General features: G+C 40.4%; 1 protein-coding gene across 2 annotated transcripts in view; it reads left to right on the top strand.

Moving 5' to 3' along the window:
* CLPB (ClpB family mitochondrial disaggregase) overlaps positions 1-23,863 on the top strand; it is a 183,437-nt gene that overhangs the window by 52,083 nt on the left and 107,491 nt on the right. The gene's annotated exons all lie outside the window — the stretch shown is intronic.

Here is a 23,863-nt window from a genome sequence, read left to right on the forward strand (position 1 = left end):
AAAAAAAGATAGAGGGGGAGTTGTCCAGAAAGTTTTGATTCTTCAGAAACTGTGTTCTAGCATCCCTTTATATTATAATTTTATGCATCTGGCAAGCATTTTTTTAAAACTATATTATGATTCAGGCACTGCTGTGCTAGGCTATGGGGATTTATAGAATAAGCGGTAATGGCCTTTGCCTTTAGAACCTCACTTGGACTGATGACGTTGTGGGCTTGAGTAATGCAATGGCCATTGTCTTCAGCAGCCGTTCTGCCAAATATTTACCAGCATTTAACTGGGACAGTCCTTTTGCCAGCCCTAGAAACAGCTTGGGGTATAGTATTGGCTTTAGGACTTCTCCATAGTGAGCCCTCTGTGAGCCCCGTGCCACAAGGCACTTGTTCAGCCTGAGTCTGGGTGCCGCATTCTGTATTGCACTCTGACCCAGCCCATCTAAAGACTAAGCCACAGGATCCCATCATGATCACTCTGATTTAGCATAGCCTTCAACTGGCTCGTGCAAATATACTCAGCCTTCAGCTAAATTCAATTAGTTTTTCTTTAAGAAGGGAAAGAAATCCAATTTTACCAAACGCGGACAGACGGTGGAAGACACTTTGATGTTACAACCTCTTGGTGATGCTTTACTTAGTCACAAGTTCATAAGCAAGAAGGCTTAATTACTTGGGAAAACACAGGATTAAAATTGGACACAATGGCTGCGTATCCGTTCTCGGGCGACTTGATTCGAACCCATGCACCCAGTTCGTGTGTGGTGCAAACTTTGATGTGTGCTATGACAAGCTGAAAGTCATGACCCCCTCGGGGAAACCCCTTCAGATGGCATTTGCAGGATGTGTAGGCAGAGAGGCAGCGCTGCCAGGCTTGTTTGCTCAACTTTGATGTCCATGGAGCCACAGGCTCCACTGTTTGCCCATTCACTGAAGGATGGATTGGGAGCCTCCTACCTTCCCCAGTGGACAATGGCCAGCAATGGAGTGTGACGACTGTTGACCATTCCAGAAGCCTGGTGGGCCAGAACAGGGCTTTGGGCGGTGCAGAGCCTGGGAGGCCAAAAACTGTTCATTAGACAGCCATTTCTCCAGATGTAGTTTTCCTTAAAGTCCTAGTGTTGGTTGGGTACTTATAATGGAGGTAAAATAGTCTCTTGACTTATAGCAGATATCTACTGCTTGATCTTCTGTCCATTAGCACTAAGGTATTTGTAAATTGAAAGTTTAAGCCTTTCCTGGTCCTTTTATCAGAGTGTATGGGCAAGGGATAATGGTTTAGAAGAAAAGTTGTATGATTTAGATCCTTATAATTTCTAATTCCTCAAAAAAGATGTTGTCTAAATACACGTCTGATAGAAAAAGTTGCGTATTCAGAACATATAAAGAACTTTTACAACTCAGTTATAAGGTATCTGAATTTTTAAAAAAAAGGTCAAAAAATTTGAGCAGACACTTTAAAGAAGAGATAGATGGCAAATAAAGAAAAGATACTCAGCTTTATTAGTTATTAGAGAAATACAAATTAAAATGACAGATACCATTGCACACCTATTACAATGGCTAAAATTTAGAAAAATTGACAATACCAAGTGCTAACAAGGTTGCAGAATAATTCTCATGCATTGCTGACAGAAATGTGAAATAGCTGCTTTAGAAAACACTTTGGAACTTTCTTATAAATTTGAAGCACATTTACCATACAATCCAGCAATCCCAACTCTTAGGTATGTATACAAGATAAATGAAAACATATGTCAGCAAAAAAATCTGTGTGCAAATGTCTATAGCAGCTTTTATTCATAATCACTAAAAGCTAGAAATAACTCAAATGTCCATCAACTGGTGAATGGAAAACAAATTGTGGTGCATCTATATGATGGCTGTACTACTACTCAGCAATAAAAAAGGACAAATTACTGATACATGCAGCACCATGGTTAAATCTCAAAGCAAGCATGCTAAGTGAAAGATGCCAAACACAAAAATCTATCTACTGTGTGTTTTCATTTATCTGACATTCTAGAAAAGGCAAAACTATAAGAACAGAAATCAGATCAGTGGTTGCCGGGGCTTGGGTATAGGAGGAAGGGCACCAAGAAATTTGGGGGGTGATGGAAGTATCTTGATATGGTAATATCGTGTCTCTGTAATTTTCACTATAATTGTGTACAGTAACATACTAACAATTAATGTTTGCAGTGTTTAAATGAATTCATATTGTAATGGTCACCTGGAATGTTTTTGGTTCTTGTTGATAGTATATACGTCTCATTAGAGTATTGCATATTCTGATTGTTAGTAGAGAATGAAGATTTGTGAATTTATACCGTCAGTGATGTCATGAAGTATAATAACTAATGATACAGTGATAAATTCACCTTACAAATGGTATCTAATGTGCTCATATAAGTTCACAAAATATATATGATTCTTCTTTATAGCAAAGAGAAGGTCCAGGGGCGGGCCGCGGTGGCTCAGCGGGCAAAGTGCTTGCCTGCTATGCCGGAGGACCTCGGTTCGATTCCCGGCCCCAGCCCATGTAACAAAAACGGAGAAACAGAATACAATAAAACAAGAAAATGTTTAAAAATGTTTCCCTTTCTTCCTTCCTTCCTTCCTTCTATCCTTCCTTCCTTCTCTCTGTCTTTCCTTAAAAAAAAAAAAAAAAAAAAAAAAAAAAAAGAGAAGGTCCAGAGAACAGTATTGAGAGCTTGCATCCCACACTGTGCTTGGACTCCTTGTCCCTGGACTGCCATACAAGGAGACCACCTATATATTGAGGCCATTGTGGTACTTCAGAAACCAAAGATCCTAAAGAAGAGAAAGTAGAAGGGGCAAATGCAGATTTGAATCTACTTGGGCCTGCTGGTTGCTTAAGCAAGCTCCTGCCTCAGAGGAGAAGGTGAGAATCACAAGGCATAGCTCAAAGCTCCAGCAGAACTGTTTGAAATTCCCCACAAGAGTCTCCCTCCCTCTGCCTTTTCTCCTGGAGTGCATTTCATCAGCATCGGAAGGACTGGTTCCCGGCACTGCCTTTGCTGCTTGGCCAGGATCCCTGAGGAGCTGAGCTAATGAGTGGATACCATGCATTTGCCAAGGCCTTCCTGGATGTGGTACCTGGGCTTTGCTAATTTTTAAATGCCACCATCCTTGGCTGAAGACCATTTAATTCCCTCTCACAGAGGTCATTTATTTTAAGCATTTGTTTATTTCCCCCTACCTTACTTTGTAGGGGAGGGGGATATGCTTAAACTCTATCTCCAAGAAACCAACAGTCCAAGCTAGATTGCTGTCCTACAGAAGTTTTATATGCCTATCTCTGTGGGCCACAACAGCTCCACAGGTGTTCTTAGAGCAGAGATTTGACATTCTTACAGCAGGGTAGAGCCAATGGCAGCCTTTCTGGGAGACTGTTTGCTGGCTGGCCAAAGAGAGCAGGTGTAGCACTCGAGAGCAGGTGTAGCACTCCTGCATCTGTGCTTGAATGCAGCTCTGTAGGGCTTCTGACCACAAGGAGGTCTCCCCTGCTTAAAGGACCTAGAGCCCCTTTTCAGGATCACCAGGCTATTCTTGGCCTGGCTTCATGCTGCTGAGTGGGGCTCCCTTCTTTCCAAAGAGGCTGGGCTCTGTGCTGTTTCATCACCTGTGTGATGATTTTGGCTATAGATGTTTGGGCGCCTTCTGTTTGCCAGGCCCATGTTGAGCACTTCTATATTGGCTCTAATTCTCAATGCAATCCTGAAAGGAAGGGATTATTATTTCTATTTTACAGATAGGGAAAATGAAGCTCAAGGATGCCCAAGATTGTGCAGTTAGTGAGAAGGCAAGCTGGGATTTGAATCTGACTCTTTCCTAACCCAAAATCTTTATTCTTACTGGACTTACACTGCCTCTGGAGGGATGGGGCAAGAAACAAGATCATGGAGATGGATTGGGGGGTCTGGGACCAGGAGTCAAATAAGTACAGTCAGGGCTTCTTAATGACCTATTGTGTGTTGGTTGATTTCAAGAAATGTAAAAATAAACAAACATACTTAATAGAAGCTGACAGTCAATAAACTGACTTCCACTTGGACTATAGAACAAGGCAAAATGAGGTCAGTAGAGAAAACCATGAAGTGCTAGATGGGGGAGATCAAATTATTTAGAGGCTAGATCTTGAAAGGAGGCTCTTTCACGTGAGTTGGACTTGAAAGATAGACAGAAGTTTGATTGGCAGAGGTAGAAAGTAGAAGGACAGCATTTCTGGAAGGACCGTTGTGAGCATAGCCAGAGCTAAAGGGAGGAACTGGCAGGGTCTGAAGACCAGAGAGTGTGAAGGAAAGGCCTTAACCAAAAGGACTGGCCATGTATGACCCTTTCACGGTGTGAAAGGATCCTTTTAGATATGTGGTTGACTGTGGGTTCAAGTCCAAACTCTGTCTCTTATTAGTTATGTACTTTAGCAAGTTTTTTCACTTTTCTGTAATTGTTTCCTCAGCCAAAAAAATGGGGACAATATGCATATCTATCTGAAAAGGACTTTCTGAGGTTTAAATGTGTAACTACATGTAAAGTGCTTAAGAACAATACCTGCCATGTAGTAAGCGTTTGAGTTACATTATTCAATAAGGGTTTGCTACTTCAGTTAATAGTAGTAGTAATACCTTAATTATAATTATTACAAATACTCTCCTCTTGCTGCTGATTGTGGGTAACCCCAGAAGGAAGTTAGTGAACTTCTCAGGAGGAAGTTATTTTTAGACAAGAGGCTGGGTCCTGAACATGGAACCCCAGAGCAGGGTGCTTTGATGCAGAATTGGCTCTTATCCCAGGAGGCCATCTTCCTGACCCAGTTCAGTGCCCAGTATTTCCCAGCAAGGAAGGGTGGGTGGAGGTGCTGGCCAGGTGCCGGGAATGTCAGCACAGTGCCCTCAGAAAAGTGTGCAGGGCTTGACGTTGCTCCCACAACTGCTGCTGTGGCTGATTATCTCTAAGTAACAAAGAGTCATTTCTAATCCCATTTGGAATCATTGCTCAAGATAATCCTGTTTCATAGTAATGATATTCCAATTCCAGCATGCACCCGTTTCCAGTTTGGCAGACGCACACCTCGACCTCAGGCAACCCAAGATATTCCTCCCTGGAAAGCAGTGCCAGCTCATTTGCCTAACGTGACAGTCTCAGAGTAATACCTCCTCCTCCATCCCCATCCAGATTGGCATCTCCAATGCCACATACCATCCTGAGGTCCTGTGTCCTGTGCTCTGTCTCTATGAATTATGTCACTTGGGGATAGGAGAGCAGCCAGCACTCATCCAGTTTAGCTACTTTGTAAGTGCCCTCTTTCATTTTAGGGACTATGATATGGCCCAGTTCTACATCTTTTCTTTAAAAGATGCTGGACCCACTGTGAGCCATGTGTTGCACACATTATTAATTAATAATTATTAATTATTATTGCTGTCATATATAGCTGTCAGTCTAGATGGGTGGGTGTGTCTGGCTTTCAGCAAGATATTTGGCTGTCTGTCACTATATCCACATGAACAACATATCATGTGGAGAATAGTGTTGTAGCTTAAATTGTGTTCAAAAAGATATATCGTAGCCTAAACTTCCTGTACCTGTGAATGTTACCTTATTTAGAAATAGGGTCTTTGTAGATGTAATCAATTTAAAATGAAGTCATACTGAATTACATACAGAAATCCAGCGTGGTCTCTGTAGAACAGAAGGGAGATTTAGAGCTGCAGAGATACAGAAAGACTCAGAGGGAAGGCCATGTCAAAACAGAGGCAGGGCTTAAAATGTTGCCACTACCAGCAAAGGAACTGCCAAGGTTTGCCACAACTAGAGGCAAGGAAAAAGTTTTCCCTAGTGCCTTCAGAGAGATCATAGCCCTTCTGACACCTTGATTTCAGAATGGTGAGAAAAATAAATTTATATTGTTTTAATTCACTCATTTTGTGGCATCTTATTAGGGCAGCTCTAGTAAGCTAATATAAATAGTATAGTCAAACAAGTAAATATGGTGAATGATCTGATTCATTGTTTATATATGAATGATATCAGACTGGAAAGCAGGTTCTAGTGGTGAGCCACAGGGCTCTGTCCTATTAAATAGTTTTATCACTGATTTCATTGAGGTCATTCATAAATGCCAGATGTTGGGGGAAGAATTGGGGGCATAAAAAAGATCTCAATGAACTAGAGCAATGGTTAAATCTATGGTGATAAAAATTAATGGTGATGGAAAAAACAACAATAACAGAAAAAGAAAAATTAATGGTGATGAATGTATATACCTAAAACTAAAAAACTAACTCTGAAATTCAGGGTGAGGGATGCCCTACTTAGCAGCACCAAGAAATTAATTCTAGGGGGTAAATAAAAACTCAGTGTGTGCTAGGCCCTATATGCAAGGAAGCCCAGATAGATGGTCAAGGCACAGTGCCATCTTTGGGGAGCACAGAGTGTAGTTTTGTATAACATTGGGATGAAGCACCCAAGCTCTGGAATGAGACTGCCTGAGTTTAAAACCTAGCCCTCCTTCTTACTAGCTCTCAGTTTCCTCATCTGCAGAATAGAAATAATAATAGCACCTTCCTCTGGAAAAGGCGGTTGTGAAGATTAAGTTAAAACACATAAAACTGCTTTAGTACAGTGCCTAGCGCATAGCAAGTGTACAATAGGTATCGACTCTGCTGTTATTAATATTATTGTTTTCCTTATTGTTCTTATTTTCATCTGAAGTCTCAGAATTATACCAGTCCCATTGTGTTCTTATGGGTTATTTGCCTAGGAAAAGTACATTCAGGCCCATACTGTAACATGAAGCCCTAACAACCAGAATTTGGCCACATTGCCCCAATGTTTTTGCAACTATATTATGAACCATAGTTTGAAAGACATGGGCATGTACTTAGAATAGACTTTGTGAAATTGTCAGAAATGACGAGGCTGGAAAACCATGTGATGGATAATCTTGTTTCCTTGTCCTCTGCTTAATGTGCCATGTCTTCCTTGAGCCTTACCCACTAATAATCTAACCTGTGTCTGAGCCCACCACTAATTTTGATGCTTGTTCAGCTGAATTGTACTCCCCCAGCAGCTAGCTGCTGTGACCTGCTTTGCTTTACCTACCATCTGAAAATATCACTGTCCCTGGTAATAAATAATAGGGCTCAGTTACTACAAGATGGTATGACAAATTAAGGAAAGGTCAGATGGGTGAGAGCCAGTATGGAAGAAAGAAACATGCACCAGTTTTGGACCCAGACAGACCTGGTTTTTAAATCTTGATTCCTTTGCTTATTTAATGTGTACACTTAGGCAATTCATGTTATCTTATTGAGCCTCAGTTTACTCACTTATAAAATAGGACTAGTACATCTCTGCAGGGTTGTTATAAGGATCTTAAGTAATGAATGTACAATGCTTAACATGCTATAGCTGCTTTATTATGATTATTGATCTTTACCTTTTGAGGTAAGTAAACAAGAGATTATTATCCTCATTTGCTAAGATTGGGACACATTTTCTACATAATTACCTTACTTCCTACCTAATCTTTAATTCATTCATAAGGAAGCTAATTTTAAAAAAGAAAATTGCTGTCCCCACCCTCACCACCCCCCAACCCATGCCCCCATGACAAGGACCTTGAGATTTAACAAATGCCAGTCCCTTTGGTCAGGCCACCCTGCTTTCCTGAGCAGCGGATAGACCAGGGTGCTGAATGAGCCACAGCTCATTCAACTTTCCAGCAAACCTCCTGCCTTTCAGCAAGGTGTGTACTGGGTGGAGAATAGATTTATCTCCTCTTTATCTTTTCCTTGGGACCCATGACACTCATCATAGTCGCCCCATGCTTTAAATTTAGCAGGGGAGAGGGTAAATGGGCGGCTGGGGTGGCGTAGTTCCTCTTGAAGTCTGAAATTGTTTGGGGTGACCTGGAGCTTGGTTCACTGCCTTTCTTGCTTCACCAACTCCAGCTGCTCGCTAGCTGTCTTTGCTGTGTCTGGCCAGCCTAGGCTTCAGTTCACACCAGAGGTTTCCTCGCTTTTCCCTAAACAATGTGATGACCCCAGCCCCTCTGGCCACTGAGAGCAAAAAACTTTAACAACACTGAATTCAAGTGCTCACCCATGCATTGTGACTACCCAGTACTCATCAAGGTCAGTGCAAGCCACCCGTCCTACATGTGCTTCCACCAATAATCTAATTACAACCTGATCAGCAAATTAAACATGTCTTTTGGGGTCTGTGGCTCTGGAGGAAGTTTTGTACGTTCTAAGAGCTGCCACATAGGAGCCACCCTCCTGTTCATTTCCTCTGCTTATCTAAGAACTGCCTTGAGCTCAAGAAGGGCCCATTGCTTAGGAGAGGAAGATAGAAGTTTTCCACAGCTTAACCTGTGGCCTAGTTTAGACCCTCAGGAGGGAGAAGACTGAAGAGGGTTGAGACAGTTGCCTTCTACCTTTTTTCCCCATTTCCCACCAAATAAGATAGTCATTTCATTTAGTCATCATTCATTTATTTATTTATGTACCTCATTCAGAAAACATCTGTTGCTTGTTGTGATCCTGGCAATGGGCTAGGAGCTGGGAAATTAAGTTGAGATACAGCCCTTGCCTCATAGTCTAGTAAAAAAGGCAAATGAAAGTGAACAGGCAGGGCAGGCCAAGGTGGCTCACCAGGCAGTGTTCTCACCTGCCATGCCGGAGACCCGAGTTCAATTCCCAGGTTCATGCCTGCCCAAGCAAAAAAAAAAGTGAACAGGCAGTCAGGGTACAAGATGACAAGGGCTACCTGTCGTGAAGGTGAGTACTGGGTGCTGTGCAGAGGAGGAAAGACATGGACCCAAGCTGGGAGTCAGAAGATTCAGTGGCATTGGTGACACTGTTGCTGAGGAGGAGCCCAAAGATGAATGAGCACTAACCATTTGAAGCAGGGGAGACACTTCCAACTGAGCGTATGGCATATGTGATGGCCTTTAGTGAACTTCAGGGTGTTCAGTGTGTTCACTGGTTCTCCAGTCCTCAAAATCACTAAAGAATTAGATCAGCATAAGAATGAGAAGTTCTGCAAATTACAGACTCCCTGGAAGAAATAAACTTTTGGAACAAAAGCTCAACAGTCTGCATAAATAGATATCTGTCCATGTTGCTGCACAGATATTCAGCCTGCTGGTGCAATGTTTCATAGTATATATCTACCACATTTAACTTATCTATCCCCTAGTGAGGGACACTTTTATCATCTGAAACTCCCCACTGTTGCAGAAGCTGCGATGAGCTTCTCCCAAGTGTCCCTTTATGGACCTTTGTGAGAATTTCTCTGGAATATACTCAGAGGCAGAGGTGCTGGGTCGTAGGGTACCTTAGTTTGACAGAGTACTACGAGATTGGTTTCCAGAATGGCTGCACCAATATATACCTTGACGGTACATGAAGAGTCCCAGATCCACATGTCCTCATGAACACTTGGCGTTTTGCAGCTTGCTAACTTTTGTCAGCATTTTGGATTTAAAGTGATTTCTCATTGTCACTTTAATTTGCATTTTTCTAATAATAAAAGAGCAGCCTAAGGATCTCTTCACATACTTAATCTTTTTTTTTTTTTCAGGTTTCCTCCTATTTATATCCTTGACTCTTTTTTCTGTTGGGCTTCCTGATCCTTGCATTTATATTAAAACCTGAGAGCATTAGATACCTGAGGGTCAATATGGGAAAGTGAGAGGCAGTTGAGTGTAGTGATAAGGACATGGACTTTGTAACCAGACTGCCTTGGTTCCAATCCCACTTACTCCTGGGTGCAGCTGTGTGACCATGGACACATTTCTTAACCCCTCAGTCCTCAGCTTTCTTATGTGTAGCCACTTTATAGGGTTGTTATGAGGGTTGAACAAGTTAATACATATAAAGTGCTTAAAATTGTGCCTGGCTTGTAGGAAGTATATACACGTTAACTATTATTATTAGACTGCTGTCTTCCTCCTGCTTAGCCATACTCTGCACCCTTGAGAAAATAGGTACTTTTTATTAGCAGGCAGTAGAATCAAAACAAAGAGAAAATAGCTCTCAACACCTTGCCACTTGTGTAACTCTTGCCAGGATCTTGAACTCTGGACCTTCCTTCTCATTTCTGCCCCAGGCCAACTTTCAAGGCCTGACCACTTCTGATTAGGTAAATTACCAGGCCTACTGTGCCCATTCCCACACCCCTCCCTGACATGGCTAGTTCTCTACCATTGCTGCTCCTGTGCCAGTGGGTCAGCTTGATGACATCCCTTACAACTTTCACCTTCAGTTTTTGCAAGGCCCAGTCTCTTTGGTGACTCAGCTCACTTGGACAGAAATAAAAACAGAACTGATTCTGGTAGACACATAGGAAGGCTTCTCTACCCAAATCACTAAAAGATAACTGCAACCCCCCATCCTCATATACTATAGACATTCTCTGAGATCCTAAATAAATAAGGAAAATAGAGTATCTGGAGAGTATCTGTAGCCTTTGAAGTTGGTAATTGACATTGGTGGGCATGTCTTTCCTCCTACCACCAGAGGCCAAATGTTGTATGGGAAAATTGCTGATATTCTTGAACCTTTGCCCAGTGAGTACCTGTGAGGTAGTCATTGAAGTTCCTTTGAATAGAGATGTGTCACGCTATAGAAAAACATACTGGTTTACTCTGTCCCCTTTAATCCAGCTAGTAAGACCATGAAGGCCTGGCCCATCCACCACAAACCATTTGGTGTCAGCTCCTCAAATATAAGGCTGTAATACCTAAACTTACAGTATGGCAAGCCAGTATGCTGGTACCAGAACAGAGGGGATTTTGCAGTTGTCCTTTGGTGAATCACCTCTTTGTAGTGGTGGCTGCCTTCCTTTGTGCCTACCTGATTCCATTCTTACTGCTGATCCTGTATACTTCTCATCAGTGAGTTGGTGGGCCAACTCACCATCTCCCTGTGTTAAGTCACCTTCTTTCAAATAAAGGCCACAATTTGGTAGTTTATTTCTGCTTCATCAGAAACTAAGGCAGATCAACCAAAATCATTCCTGCCAACCCTGAAGAACACCAAGACTTTACCTGAGACTCTACAAAGGTTTCTGTGCACTGTGTGATTACTTTCCAGAGACCTACAACCTCCAGATGGGTTCCGTCGGATAAGTCCTGAAACCCAAAGGCGCCTGCCTCTCCAGAGCATCAACTAGTTCCATCCCCCTATCCCATATTATCAAGAGCCCATTCCAATATGAAAAAGTTAGAATGATTATAGCCCAAATACCCCTAAAGATTGGGAGAAAGATCAAAGGAAAGATAGAATTATAAAAGAGGAGATAGGATTTAACAAATAACTGCTGAATCATTATATTGCTATTTCTTTTGGTCTCTGGTATCTTGGAGCAGTTAGAAGGAAAAACCTAAAATCGTGGAACTGTAACCAATACCAAATTGTGAAATGTTCTTTAACTTTAATTGTTGTGCTGTGCTTTGAAATTTATTGCTTTTTTGTATATATGTCATTTTTCACAATTAAAAAAAAAAACAACAAAGGCAGTAAACCCTCATTTCCAAAGTTTCCTCACTGCTGCTCCTGGTTTTTGCTTCCTTTGCTTTACTTGACCTCTCGTACTAATATATTTCTTGCTTTCTGGCTGCTTCTATGGTTTTGTGACTACTCTTCTACCTTGACCTCTAATCTCTGACCTCTAATGTGGCTTTTGACTTTCTCCCTCACATGTACCTCTGACTTTGATCTGCTGCCTGGTCTCTGGCTCTTAGGTCATTATTGACTACAAGCTCCTTGGCATTCCCTAGGCCTGGCCTACTGCTGAGCCTGGTCCTCACCAGCCTTACCTTAGCTTTCTCTGACCTGGCTAGCTTCCTAACCTGTCTGCCACTGCTGCCACCAACAGTTGCAGCAAGGTTTTTTGGGGTCATCAAAACTAGTATTAGCCACACTCATCACTCATCTAGCCCTCTAGCCTGATCTGGGCTAGCTTTTCCAAGAAGGGCCTGACCCCTGTGGATCTTAGGTTACATGATTTATAAGTGTGTGGTGGCTCCTGGACCAAAAGCCTACTAGTCATCCAGCGAGTTGTTTGATGACACTGTTGGCCACTGTGCAGGCATGATTCCTCTAGTCCTAGCTGTGGGGTGGCTTGCTTTTGACTTGTATTAAGTGAAAGAAATCTACTCTGAGATTGTAGGATAAGTTATTAGCTTGGATGCTCACCCTCTTTAACCTCCAAGTTTGTGAATTGCCCATTCCCTCTGATTGGGTTAGCAATCCTAGGACTGAACCTGGTCACTCTCCTCTCCCCATCCTGCCAGACCTTTGGCCAAGGGCAGCGTACTTGGTTGCTTAGACACATCTTGCAGCCTGCAAATTGGACAGATAGAATCAATACTCACAAACCAGGAGAGGCTAAGGTAGCAGAGTTAGAGACACTAGCTGCCTGAAGGGACAGCCTGCCATGGGAGGGAGTGTGATTGAATAGCGATTGAACACAGCAGCTGAGCATTAACCACATTATTGTCCTTTTGAGTTTAGATTGACTTGGATTTTAAAAAATAGTGACTTGGGCAGAATATAGAAGAGCTGCCTTCTTGTTACAGAGAGTTGTGCTAGATGAGACCTGGCAATGGTCATATATTATCACCAAGCTTATATGGACAAAGGAAAAAGAGCTCCTATTCCTGGTGCACTATGTGCCAGACACTCTGGAGTTTTACATACTTATCTCATAACCTGCAAGGTGTAGGCATCCTTAATCCCATTATTCTGTGAGGAGTGGAGATTCAGAGATGTAGAAATTTGTCCAAGGTCACCACATAGTTAGAAAATGGTGGAACTTTGACTTGAACTCAGATTTCTCTGTATTTGTTACAAATGCCATGCTTTCTTCCCAATTTGTCATAGGTCGTACTTCTTTGACTTCCTCACAGCCTGACCACAAGATCAGGGATATTATAATAATAACTAATGTTTTTCAAGGCAGTGTTCTAAGCACTTTACATGTCTTAACAGCCATATGAACTACTCTTATCCCTGTTAATTACTATGAGGTAGCAGAATGGTAATTTTTCTAATTTCATTGTTCCTTCTACATTTATTGGTTGTCTTTCCTCAATTAAGAAGAGCTTTCCTTTCTTCACCCCCCACCCATTCACTTATTAATTTTCTATATGGACTTGTGGAATCTTATTTTATGCAGTGGGTGATAATCCATTACTGCCATTCATTTTGGTACTTGGATTATCCCAGACTGTAGAGCCAGTGTTCCTAACCTCTGTACTACTACCTTTCTTTATATGTGATTTCTCACTTCCTTCAATTAGTGTGCCTATCAGTAACAGCCCTTTTGTACCCTCTTAGCTTTTAATCTTCTGGGAAACAGGACGACTAATGCCAGTCCTATCTAAATTGTGTGTACAATAAAAGTAAATACTCTGCAAATGAAAACCTGAAGTACTCTGCTATGAATTAAATATATGAGTTTTAAACGTGTATTTTAGCTGCTCAGAGCCCCTTCTTGTAGCTCTTTAAAATCTTAATCCATATTCTGGATGAATTACCTGTGGAAAGTACTTTTTAAAATCCTTTTAGCTAAGGTAAATCGACACAGGCAACTCACCCAGCTATGTTAGATCAAATGTTGAGGAGCCCCAGCTAAATGGGAAATGGAATCTGGTTGGTTTTTCTTTTTCTCTGTCCTTAGAGGTTTTGTTTTTAAATTTTAATTTATACAACGTCAAGTACATACATTCTTAACATACAAACATTCCATACATGGTATACAGTCAGTGGCTCACAATCATCACATTGTTGTACATTCCTCACCTTAATCATTTTTTAGAACATTTGTATCACTCCAGAAAAAGACATAAAAAGAAAAAGGAGAAACTCATACATACCTTACCCCTTACCCCTCCCTCTCATTGACCACTAGTATTTCCATCTATCCAATATATATATATTTTTAATTTTAACATTTGTTCCCCCTATTATTCATTTTTAATTCGTATATTTTACTCATCTGTCCATACCGTAGATAAAAGCAGCATCAGACACAAGATTTTCACAGTCACACTGCGAAAGCTATACATTATACAATCATCTTCAAGAAACATGGCTACTGGAACATAGCTCTTCAATTTCAGGCACCTCCCCTAGCCTCATGTAACTTAATCTAAAAAGGGGATATCTATATAATACGTAAGAATAACCTCCAGGATAACCTCTTGACTTTGTTTGAAATCTCTCAGTCAGGCACTTTATTTTGTCTCATTTCTCTCTTCCCCATTTTGGTCAAGAAGGTTTTCTCAGTCCCTTGATGCTGAGTCCCAGCTCATTCTAGGATTTCTGTCCCACATTGCCAGGGAGGTTTACACCACTGGAAGCCATGTCCCATGTAGAGAGGGGGAGGACAGTGAGTTTGCTTGCTGTGTTGGCTGAGAGAGAGATAGGCCATATCTTAGCAACAAAAGAGGTTCTCTGGGGTTGTGCTGCTGCTTAGCCAGCTCAGGCACTGCTGGGCCCCTCGGTCCCCTGGGGTGCTGGTCGCCCCCAGCCCAGACAGGCTGTGGGCGGCTGGGAAAACATGCAGGGGAGCCCAGGCACCCAGGAGGTTTCAGTGTTTGTTCTTTGTCTCATCCCGATCCACCAGTTGCCTTTGCAAACCTCTCCCATCCCCGAATTAAGCCTAATTTTGAGTAGGTTTAGTCTATCCTTTGTGGGGTTAAGTTTCATGTGAACAATTCCCAAGACTGAGGACTTGGCCTATTGATTTGGTTGTCTCCACTGCTTGTGAGAATATCAGAAGTTCTCCAAATGGGAAAGTTGAATTTTCCCCCTTTCTCGCCATTCCCCCAAGGGAACTTTGCGCATACTTTTTTATTCACTGTTCAAATCACTTTGGGATTTAATGGGACATCTTCTGGACAAACCTACAAAATCTCATGCCCTATTCAAGGTTCTGTGTACTTATAGTATTCAATTAAACTGTCCGTATAAGTTATATCAGGAAATATGCTACTCTAAATATAAATTTTGTACCAAATAAACACTTTTTGCTTTAGCCGCACACATAAGTTAAAGTTTCAAAATATGAATTACCATCTATTTTCAGCACCCTGCAATATTGACATTCCTTTGTTCTTCCTCATGCAAAAACATTTTTTAATTTGTACATTTAGTCACTATCATTGTACACTCTAGCATTCCTAGAATATACCATCTCAGTCTTTATCGTCTATCTTTCCTTCCGGTTTCATTTGTGCCCCCAGTCCTTCGCCCTCTATCATTCTCACATTCAGCTTCATTCTGTTTACTAACATTACTGTGCTACAATTAGGAAGTATTGTGTATCCATTTCTGGATTTTTACAATCAGTCCTGTCACACAATCAGTATCTCTTCAGCTCCAGTTACCCAATGTCTACCTTTTTTCTATCTCCTGATGCCCTCTGTTCCTTTTTTTTTTTTTAATTTTTTTTAATTTAAAAAAAAAACAAGAAAGAAACACAAACGTTCTGAATATATGCTCATTCTGTTCTACATATATCATCAGTAATTCACAATATTATCACATTGTTGCATATTCATTATCATGATCATTTCTTAGAACATTTGCACCAATTCAGAAAAAGAAATAAAAAGACAACAGAAAAATAAGAAGAAAACAGAAAAAAAAATTTTACATACCATACCCCTTTCATTGATCACTAGCATTTCAAACTAAATTTATTTTAACATTTGTTCCCCCTATTATTTATTTTTATTCCATATGTTCTACTCATCTGTTGACAAGGGTAGATAAAAGGAGCATCAGACACAAAGTTTTCACAATCACAGAGTCACATTGTGAAAGCTGTATCGTTGAATCATCATCAAGAAACATGGCTACTGGAACACAGCTCTACATTTTCAGGCAGTTCCCTCCAGCCTCTCCATTACATCTTGGATAACAAGGTGGTATCTACTTAATGCGTTAAGAATAGCCTCCGGGATAACCTCTCGCCTCTGTTTGGAATCTCTCAGCCATTGACACTTTGTCTCATTCCACTCTTCGCTTGTCGAGAAGGTTTTCTCAATCCCTTGATGCTGAGTCTCAGCTCATTCTGGGATTTCTGTCCCATGTTGCTAGGAAGGTTCACACCCCTGGGAGTCATGTCCCACGTAGACAGGGGGAGGGCAGTGAGTTTGCTTGTTGTGTTGGCTGGAGAGAGAGGCCACATTTGAGCAACAGAAGAGGTTCTCTTGGGGGTGCCCTCTGTTCTTAACTGAAATTCTCCAAGTTCATTCATTAATGTTGGTTCATGTCAGTGAAGCCATACATTATCTGTCCTTTTGTTCCTGGCTAATCTCACTCAGCATAATGTCCTCAAAGTCCATCCATGTTGTTACCTGCTTCATGACTTTATTCTGTCTTACAGTGGCCTAATATTCCATTATATGTATATACCACAGCTTGTTTAGCTACTCATCTGTTGATGGACATTTAGGCTGATTGCATCTCTTGGCAGTTGTAAATAATGCTGCTATAAACATTGATGTGCACATGTCTGTTTGTGTCCTTGCCCTCATGTCCCCTGAATAGATACCTAGCAATGGTATTGCCGGATTACATGGAAATTTTATACTTAGCTTCCTGAGGAACCGCCAAACTGCCTCCCACAGTGGTTGTACCATTTTCCATTCCTACCAGCAGTGGATAAGTATGCCTCTTTCTCCACATCCTCTCCAGCACTTGTCGTTTTCTGTTTTGTTGATAATGGCCATTCTAGTGGGTGTGAGGTGATATCTCATTGTGGTTTTGATTTGCATTTCCCTAATAGACAGGGAAGTTGAGCATCTTTTCATGTGCCTTTTAGCCACTTGTATTTCCTCTTCTGAGAAGTGTCTGTTCATGTCTTTTGCCCATTTTGTAATTTGGTTGTTTGTCTTTTTGTTGTGGAGTTGAACAATCTCTTTATATATTCTGGATACTAGACCCTTGTCTGATATATCATTTCCAAATATTGACTCCCATTGTATAGGCTGTCTTTTTACTTTCTTTTTTTTTTTTTTTTTTTTTTTGAATTTTTTTTTTATTAATTAAAAAAAGAATTAACAAAACAATTAGAAATCATTCCAATCTACATGTACAATCAGTAATTCTTAATAACATCACATAGTTGCATATTCATCATTTCTTAGTACATTTGCATCGATTTAGAAAAAGAAATAAAAAGACAACAGAATAAGAATTAAAACAATAATAGAAAGAAAAAAAAACAAAAAAAACAAAAACAAAAAACCTATACCTCACATGCAGCTTCATTCAGTGTTTTAACATAATTGCATTACAATTGGGTAGTATTGTGCTGTCCATTTCTGAGTTTTTATATCCAGTCGCGTTGTACAGTCTGTATCCCTTCATCTCCAATTATCCCTTCTCTTTTTTTTTTTTTTTTAATTAACGGAAAAAAAGAAATTAACCCAACATTTAGAGATCATACCATTCTACACATGCAATCATTAATTCTTAACATCATCACATAGATGCATGATCATCATTTCTTAGTACATTTGCATTGGTTTAGAAGAACTAGCAACATAACCGAAAAAGATATAGAATGTTAATATAGAGAAAAAAATAAAAGTAATAATAGTAAAATCAAAACAAAACAACACAAAACAAAACAAAAACCTATAGCTCAGATGCAGCTTCATTCAGTGTTTTAACATGATTACTTTACAATTAGGTATTATTGTGCTGTCCATTTTTGAGTTTTTGTATCTAGTCCTGTTGCACAGTCTGTATCCCTTCAGCTTCAATTACCCATTGTCTTACCCTGTTTCTAACTCCTGCTGAACTCTGTTACCAATGACATATTTCAAGTTTATTCTCGAATGTCCGTTCACATCAGTGGGACCATACAGTATTTGTCCTTTAGTTTTTGGCTGGATTCACTCAGCATAATATTCTCTAGGTCCATCCATGTTATTACATGGTTCATAAGTTTATCTTGTCTTAAAGCTGCATAATATTCCATCGTATGTATATACCACAGTTTGTTTAGCCACTCTTCTGTTGATGGAGATTTTGGCTGTTTCCATCTCTTTGCAATTGTAAATAATGCTGCTATAAACATTGGTGTGCAAATGTCCGTTTGTGTCTTTGCCCTTAAGTCCTTTGAGTAGATACCTAGCAATGGTATTGCTGGGTCGTATGGCAATTCTATATTCAGCTTTTTGAGGAACCGCCAAACTGCCTTCCACAGTGGTTGCACCCTTTGACATTCCCACCAACAGTGGATAAGTGTGCCTCTTTCTCCGCATCCTCTCCAGCACTTGTCATTTTCTGTTTTGTTGATAATGGCCATTCTGGTGGGTGTGAGATGATATCTCATTGTGGTTTTGATTTGCATTTCTCTAATGGCCAGGGACATTGAGCATCTCTTCATGTGCCTCTTGGCCATCCGTATTTCCTCTTCTGAGAGGTGTCTGTTCAAGTCTTTTTCCCATTTTGTAATTGGGTTGGCTGTCTTTTTGTTGTTGAGATGAACAATCTCTTTATAAATTCTGGATACTAGACCTTTATCTGATATATCATTTCCAAATATTGTCTCCCATTGTGAAGGCTGTCTTTCTACTTTCTTGATGAAGTTCTTTGATGCACAAAAGTGTTTAATTTTGAGGAGTTCCCATTTATTTATTTCCTTCTTCAGTGCTCTTGCTTTAGGTTTAAGGTCCATAAAACCGCCTCCAGTTGTAAGATCCATAAGATATCTCCCAACATTTTCCTCTAACTGTTTTATGGTCTTAGACCTAATGTTTAGATCTTTGATCCATTTTGAGTTAACTTTTGTATAGGGTGTGAGAGATGGGTCTTCTTTCATTCTTTTGCATATGGATATCCAGTTCTCTAGGCACCATTTATTGAAGAGACTGCTCTGTCCCAGGTGAGTTGGCTTGACTGCCTTATCAAAGATCAAATGTCCATAGATGAGAGGGTCTATATCTGAGCACTCTATTCGATTCCATTGGTCGATATATCTATCTTTATGCCAATACCATGCTGTTTTGACCACTGTGGCTTCATAATATGCCTTAAAGTCAGGCAGCGCGAGACCTCCAGCTTCGTTTTTTTTCCTCAAGATGTTTTTAGCAATTCGGGGCACCCTGCCCTTCCAGATAAATTTGCTTATTGGTTTTTCTATTTCTGAAAAATAAGTTGTTGGGATTTTGATTGGTATTGCATTGAATCTGTAAATCAATTTAGGTAGGATTGACATCTTAACTATATTTAGTCTTCCAATCCATGAACACGGTATGCCCTTCCATCTATTTAGGTCTTCTGTGATTTCTTTTAGCAGTTTTTTGTAGTTTTCTTTATATAGGTTTTTTGTCTCTTTAGTTAAATTTATTCCTAGGTATTTTATTCTTTTAGTTGCAATTGTAAATGGGATTCGTTTCTTGATTTCCCCCTCAGCTTGTTCATTACTAGTGTATAGAAATGCTACAGATTTTTGAATGTTGATCTTGTAACCTGCTACTTTGCTGTACTCATTTATTAGCTCTAGTAGTTTTGTTGTGGATTTTTCCGGGTTTTCGACGTATAGTATCATATCGTCTGCAAACAGTGATAGTTTTACTTCTTCCTTTCCAATTTTGATGCCTTATATTTCTTTTTCTTGTCTAATTGCTCTGGCTAGAACCTCCAACACAATGTTGAATAATAGTGGTGATAGTGGACATCCTTGTCTTGTTCCTGATCTTAGGGGAAAAGTTTTCAATTTTTCCCCATTGAGGATGATATTAGCTGTGGGTTTTTCATATATTCCCTCTATCATTTTAAGGAAGTTCCCTTGTATTCCTATCTTTTGAAGTGTTTTCAACAGGAAAGGATGTTGAATCTTGTCGAATGCCTTCTCTGCATCAATTGAGATGATCATGTGATTTTTCTGCTTTGATTTGTTGATATGGTGTATTACATTAATTGATTTTCTTATGTTGAACCATCCTTGCATACCTGGGATGAATCCTACTTGGTCATGATGTATAATTCTTTTAATGTGTTGTTGGATACGATTTGCTAGAATTTTATTGAGGATTTTTGCATCTGTATTCATTAGAGAGATTGGTCTGTAGTTTTCTTTTTTTGTAATATCTTTGCCTGGTTTTGGTATGAGGGTGATGTTGGCTTCATAGAATGAATTAGGTAGTTTTCCCTCCACTTCGATTTTTTTGAAGAGTTTGAAGAGAATTGGTACTAATTCTTTCTGGAACCTTTGGTAGAATTCACATGTGAAGCCATCTGGTCCTGGACTTTTCTTTTTAGGAAGCTTTTGAATGACTAATTCAATTTCTTTACTTGTGATTCGTTTGTTGAGGTCATCTATGTCTTCTTGAGTCAAAGTTGGTTGTTCATGTCTTTCCAGGAACCCGTCCATTTCCTCTAAATTGTTGTATTTATTAGCGTAAAGTTGTTCATAGTATCCTGTTATTACCTCCTTTATTTCTGTGAGGTCAGTAGTTATGTCTCCTCTTCCATTTCTGATCTTATTTATTTGCATCCTCTCTCTTCTTCTTTTTGTCAATCTTGCTAAGGGCCCATCAATCTTATTGATTTTCTCATAGAACCAACTTCTGGCCTTATTGATTTTCTCTATTGTTTTCATGTTTTCAATTTCATTTATTTGTGCTCTAATCTTTGTTATTTCTTTCCTTTTGCTTGCTTTGGGGTTAGCTTGCTGTTCTTTCTCCAGTTCTTCCAAATGGATAGTTAATTCCTGAATTTTTGCCTTTTCTTCTTTTCTGATATAGGCATTTAGAGCAATAAATTTCCCTCTTAGCACTGCCTTTGCTGCGTCCCATAAGTTTTGATATGTTGTGTTTTCATTTTCATTCGCCTCGAGGTATTTGCTAATTTCTCTTGCAATTTCTTCTTTGACCCAGTCGTTGTTTAGGAGTGTGTTGTTGAGCCTCCACGTATTTGTGAATTTTCTGGCACTCTGCCTATTATTGATTTCCAACATCATTCCTTTATGGTCCGAGAAAGTGTTGTGTAAGATTTCAATCTTTTTAAATTTGTTGAGACTTGCTTTGTGACCCAGCATATGGTCTATCTTTGAGAATGATCCATGAGCACTTGAGAAAAAGGTGTATCCTGCTGTTGTGGGATGTAATGTCCTATAAATGTCTGTTAAGTCTAGCTCATTTATAGTAATATTCAGATTCTCTATTTCTTTGTTGATCCTCTGTCTAGATGTTCTGTCCCTTGATGAGAGTGGTGAGTTGAAGTCTCCAACTATTATGGTATATGAGTCTATTTCCCTTTTCAGTGTTTGCAGTATATTCCTCACGTATTTTGGGGCATTCTGATTCGGTGCGTAAATATTTATGATTGTTATGTCTTCTTGTTTAATTGTTCCTTTTATTAGTATATAGTGTCCTTCTTTGTCTCTTTTAACTGTTTTACATTTGAAGTCTAATTTGTTGGATATTAGTATAGCCACTCCTGCTCTCTTCTGGTTGTTATTTGCATGAAATATCTTTTCCCAACCTTTCACTTTCAACCTATGTTTATCTTTGGGTCTAAGATGTGTTTCCTGTAGACAGCATATAGAAGGATCCTGGTTTTTAATCCATTCTGCCAATCTATGTCTTTTGATTGGGGAATTCAGTCCATTGACATTTAGTGTTATTACTGTTTGGATAATATTTTCCTCTAACATTTTGCCTTTTGTATTATATATATCATATCTGATTTTCCTTCTTTCTACACTCTTTTCCATATCTCTCTCTTCTGTCTTTTTGTATCTGACTCTAGTGCTCCCTTTAGTATTTCTTGCAGAGCTGGTCTCTTGGTCACAAATTCTTTCAGTGACTTTTTGTCTGAGAATGTTTTAATTTCTCCCTCATTTTTGAAGGATAATTTTGCTGGATATAGGAGTCTTGGTTGGCAGTTTTTCTCTTTTAGTATTTTAAATATATCATCCCACTGTCTTCTAGCTTCCATGGTTTCTGCTGAGAAATCTACACAAAGTCTTATTGGGTTTCCCTTGTATGTAATGGATTGTTTTTCTCTTGCTGCTTTCAAGATCTTCTCTTTCTCTTTGACCTCTGACATTCTAACTAGTAAGTGTCTTGGAGAACGCCTATTTGGGTCTAATCTCTTTGGGGTGCGCTGCACTTCTTGGATCTGTAATTTTAGGTCTTTCATAAGAGTTGGGAAATTTTCAGTGATAATTTCTTCCATTAGTTTTTCTCCTCCTTTTCCCTTCTCTTCTCCTTCTGGGACACCCACAACACGTATATTTGTGCGGTTCATATTGTCCTTGAGTTCCCTGATACCCTGTTCAAATTTTTCCATTCTTTTCCCTATAGTTTCTGTTTCTTTATGGAATTCAGATGTTCCATCCTCCAAATCACTAATTCTATCTTCTGTCTCTTTAAATCTATCATTGTAGCTATCCATTATTTTTTCTATGTTTGCTACTTTATCCTTCACTTCCATAAGTTCTGCGATTTGTTTTTTTAGTTTTTCTATTTCTTCTTTATGTTCAGCCCATGTCCTCTTCATGTCCTCCCTCAATTTATCGATTTCATTTTTGAAGAGGTTTTCCATTTCTGTTCGTATATTCAGCATTAGTTGTCTCAGCTCTTGTGTCTCATTTGAGCTATTGGTTTGTTCCTTTGACTGAGCCATATTCTCAATCTTTTGAGCGTGGACAGTTATCTTCTGCTGCTGGCGTCTGGGCATTTATTCAGATTTCTCTTGGTGTTGGACCCAGCAAGGTTGTAATATTTTTCTGTGAAATCTCTGGGTTCTGTTTTTCTTATCCTGCCCAGTAGGTGGCGCTCGTGGCACACGTTTGTCTGCGGGTCCCACCAGTAAAAGGTGCTGTGGGACCTTAAACTTTGGAAAACTCTCGCCGTCCTGGGGGTTCGCTAGCCGAAGCGGCTTGAGCCGGCCCGGAGTCCGAACGCAGGGAGGGTGTCCGAACGCAGGGAGGGTTGCTGGTCGCCGCAGCCAGGGAAAGAGCCCGTCCGAATTTCCTAGTCGGCCCTGGGCAACAAGCGTGGCGGGAGGGCGGCAGCGGCAGCGGCCCGCCCGAGAGAGTGCACGTACCCGGGAGTCACGGGGTCACCGTTCTCCGCGGCCTGGGGGTTTCCGATCCAATTCTCTCAGTTGGTCCGGGGGTTGCGCGTGGTGTGGGCGCCAGTCGCCTTGGTTTCAGGGGACCACCTCTCCAATTCTCCCAGCCGGCCCGGGAAGGGGGAAGGGAGTAACTCCGGCCGCTTGCCACCCCGCCCGGTAAGGCCCGCGCGCCTCGGCGATCTCACCCGAGCTGCTTCTCTCAGCCAGCCAGCCGTTCCAGGATGGGGTACGCTGTCTTTTTTATCTCTGTTGTGGCTTTGGGCGCTTTCTGTATCGTTTCTACTCCCCTAGTAGGTGTCCTGGAGAAGAAACCGTGTAGTGCACCACGCAAGTCTGGCCGCGCTTCGGGAAGGTGCGCCCGTCTCCGGGGGAGATTGTCTCCACATGCACTCCCATGGCGGCGGACGCTGGACCGCTCTTTTTACTTTCTTGACGAAGTTCTTTGATGCACAAAAGTGTTTAATTTTGAGGCGTTCCCATTTATCTGTTTCTTTCTTCAATGTTCATGCTTTGAGTGTAAGATCTAGGAAACCACCTCCTATTATAAGATTTATATTTTCCTACATTTTCTTCTAACAGTTTTATGATCTTAGATCTAATGTTTAAGTTTTTGATCCAGTTTGAGTTAATTTTTGTATAAGGTGTGAGATATGGATCCTCTTTCATTCTTTTACGTGTGGATATCCAATTCTCTAGGCACCATTTATTGAAGAGACTGTTCTGTCC

Source organism: Tamandua tetradactyla, chromosome 8 (genome assembly GCF_023851605.1).
Source record: "Tamandua tetradactyla isolate mTamTet1 chromosome 8, mTamTet1.pri, whole genome shotgun sequence".
Taxonomy (NCBI): Eukaryota; Metazoa; Chordata; class Mammalia; order Pilosa; family Myrmecophagidae; genus Tamandua; species Tamandua tetradactyla.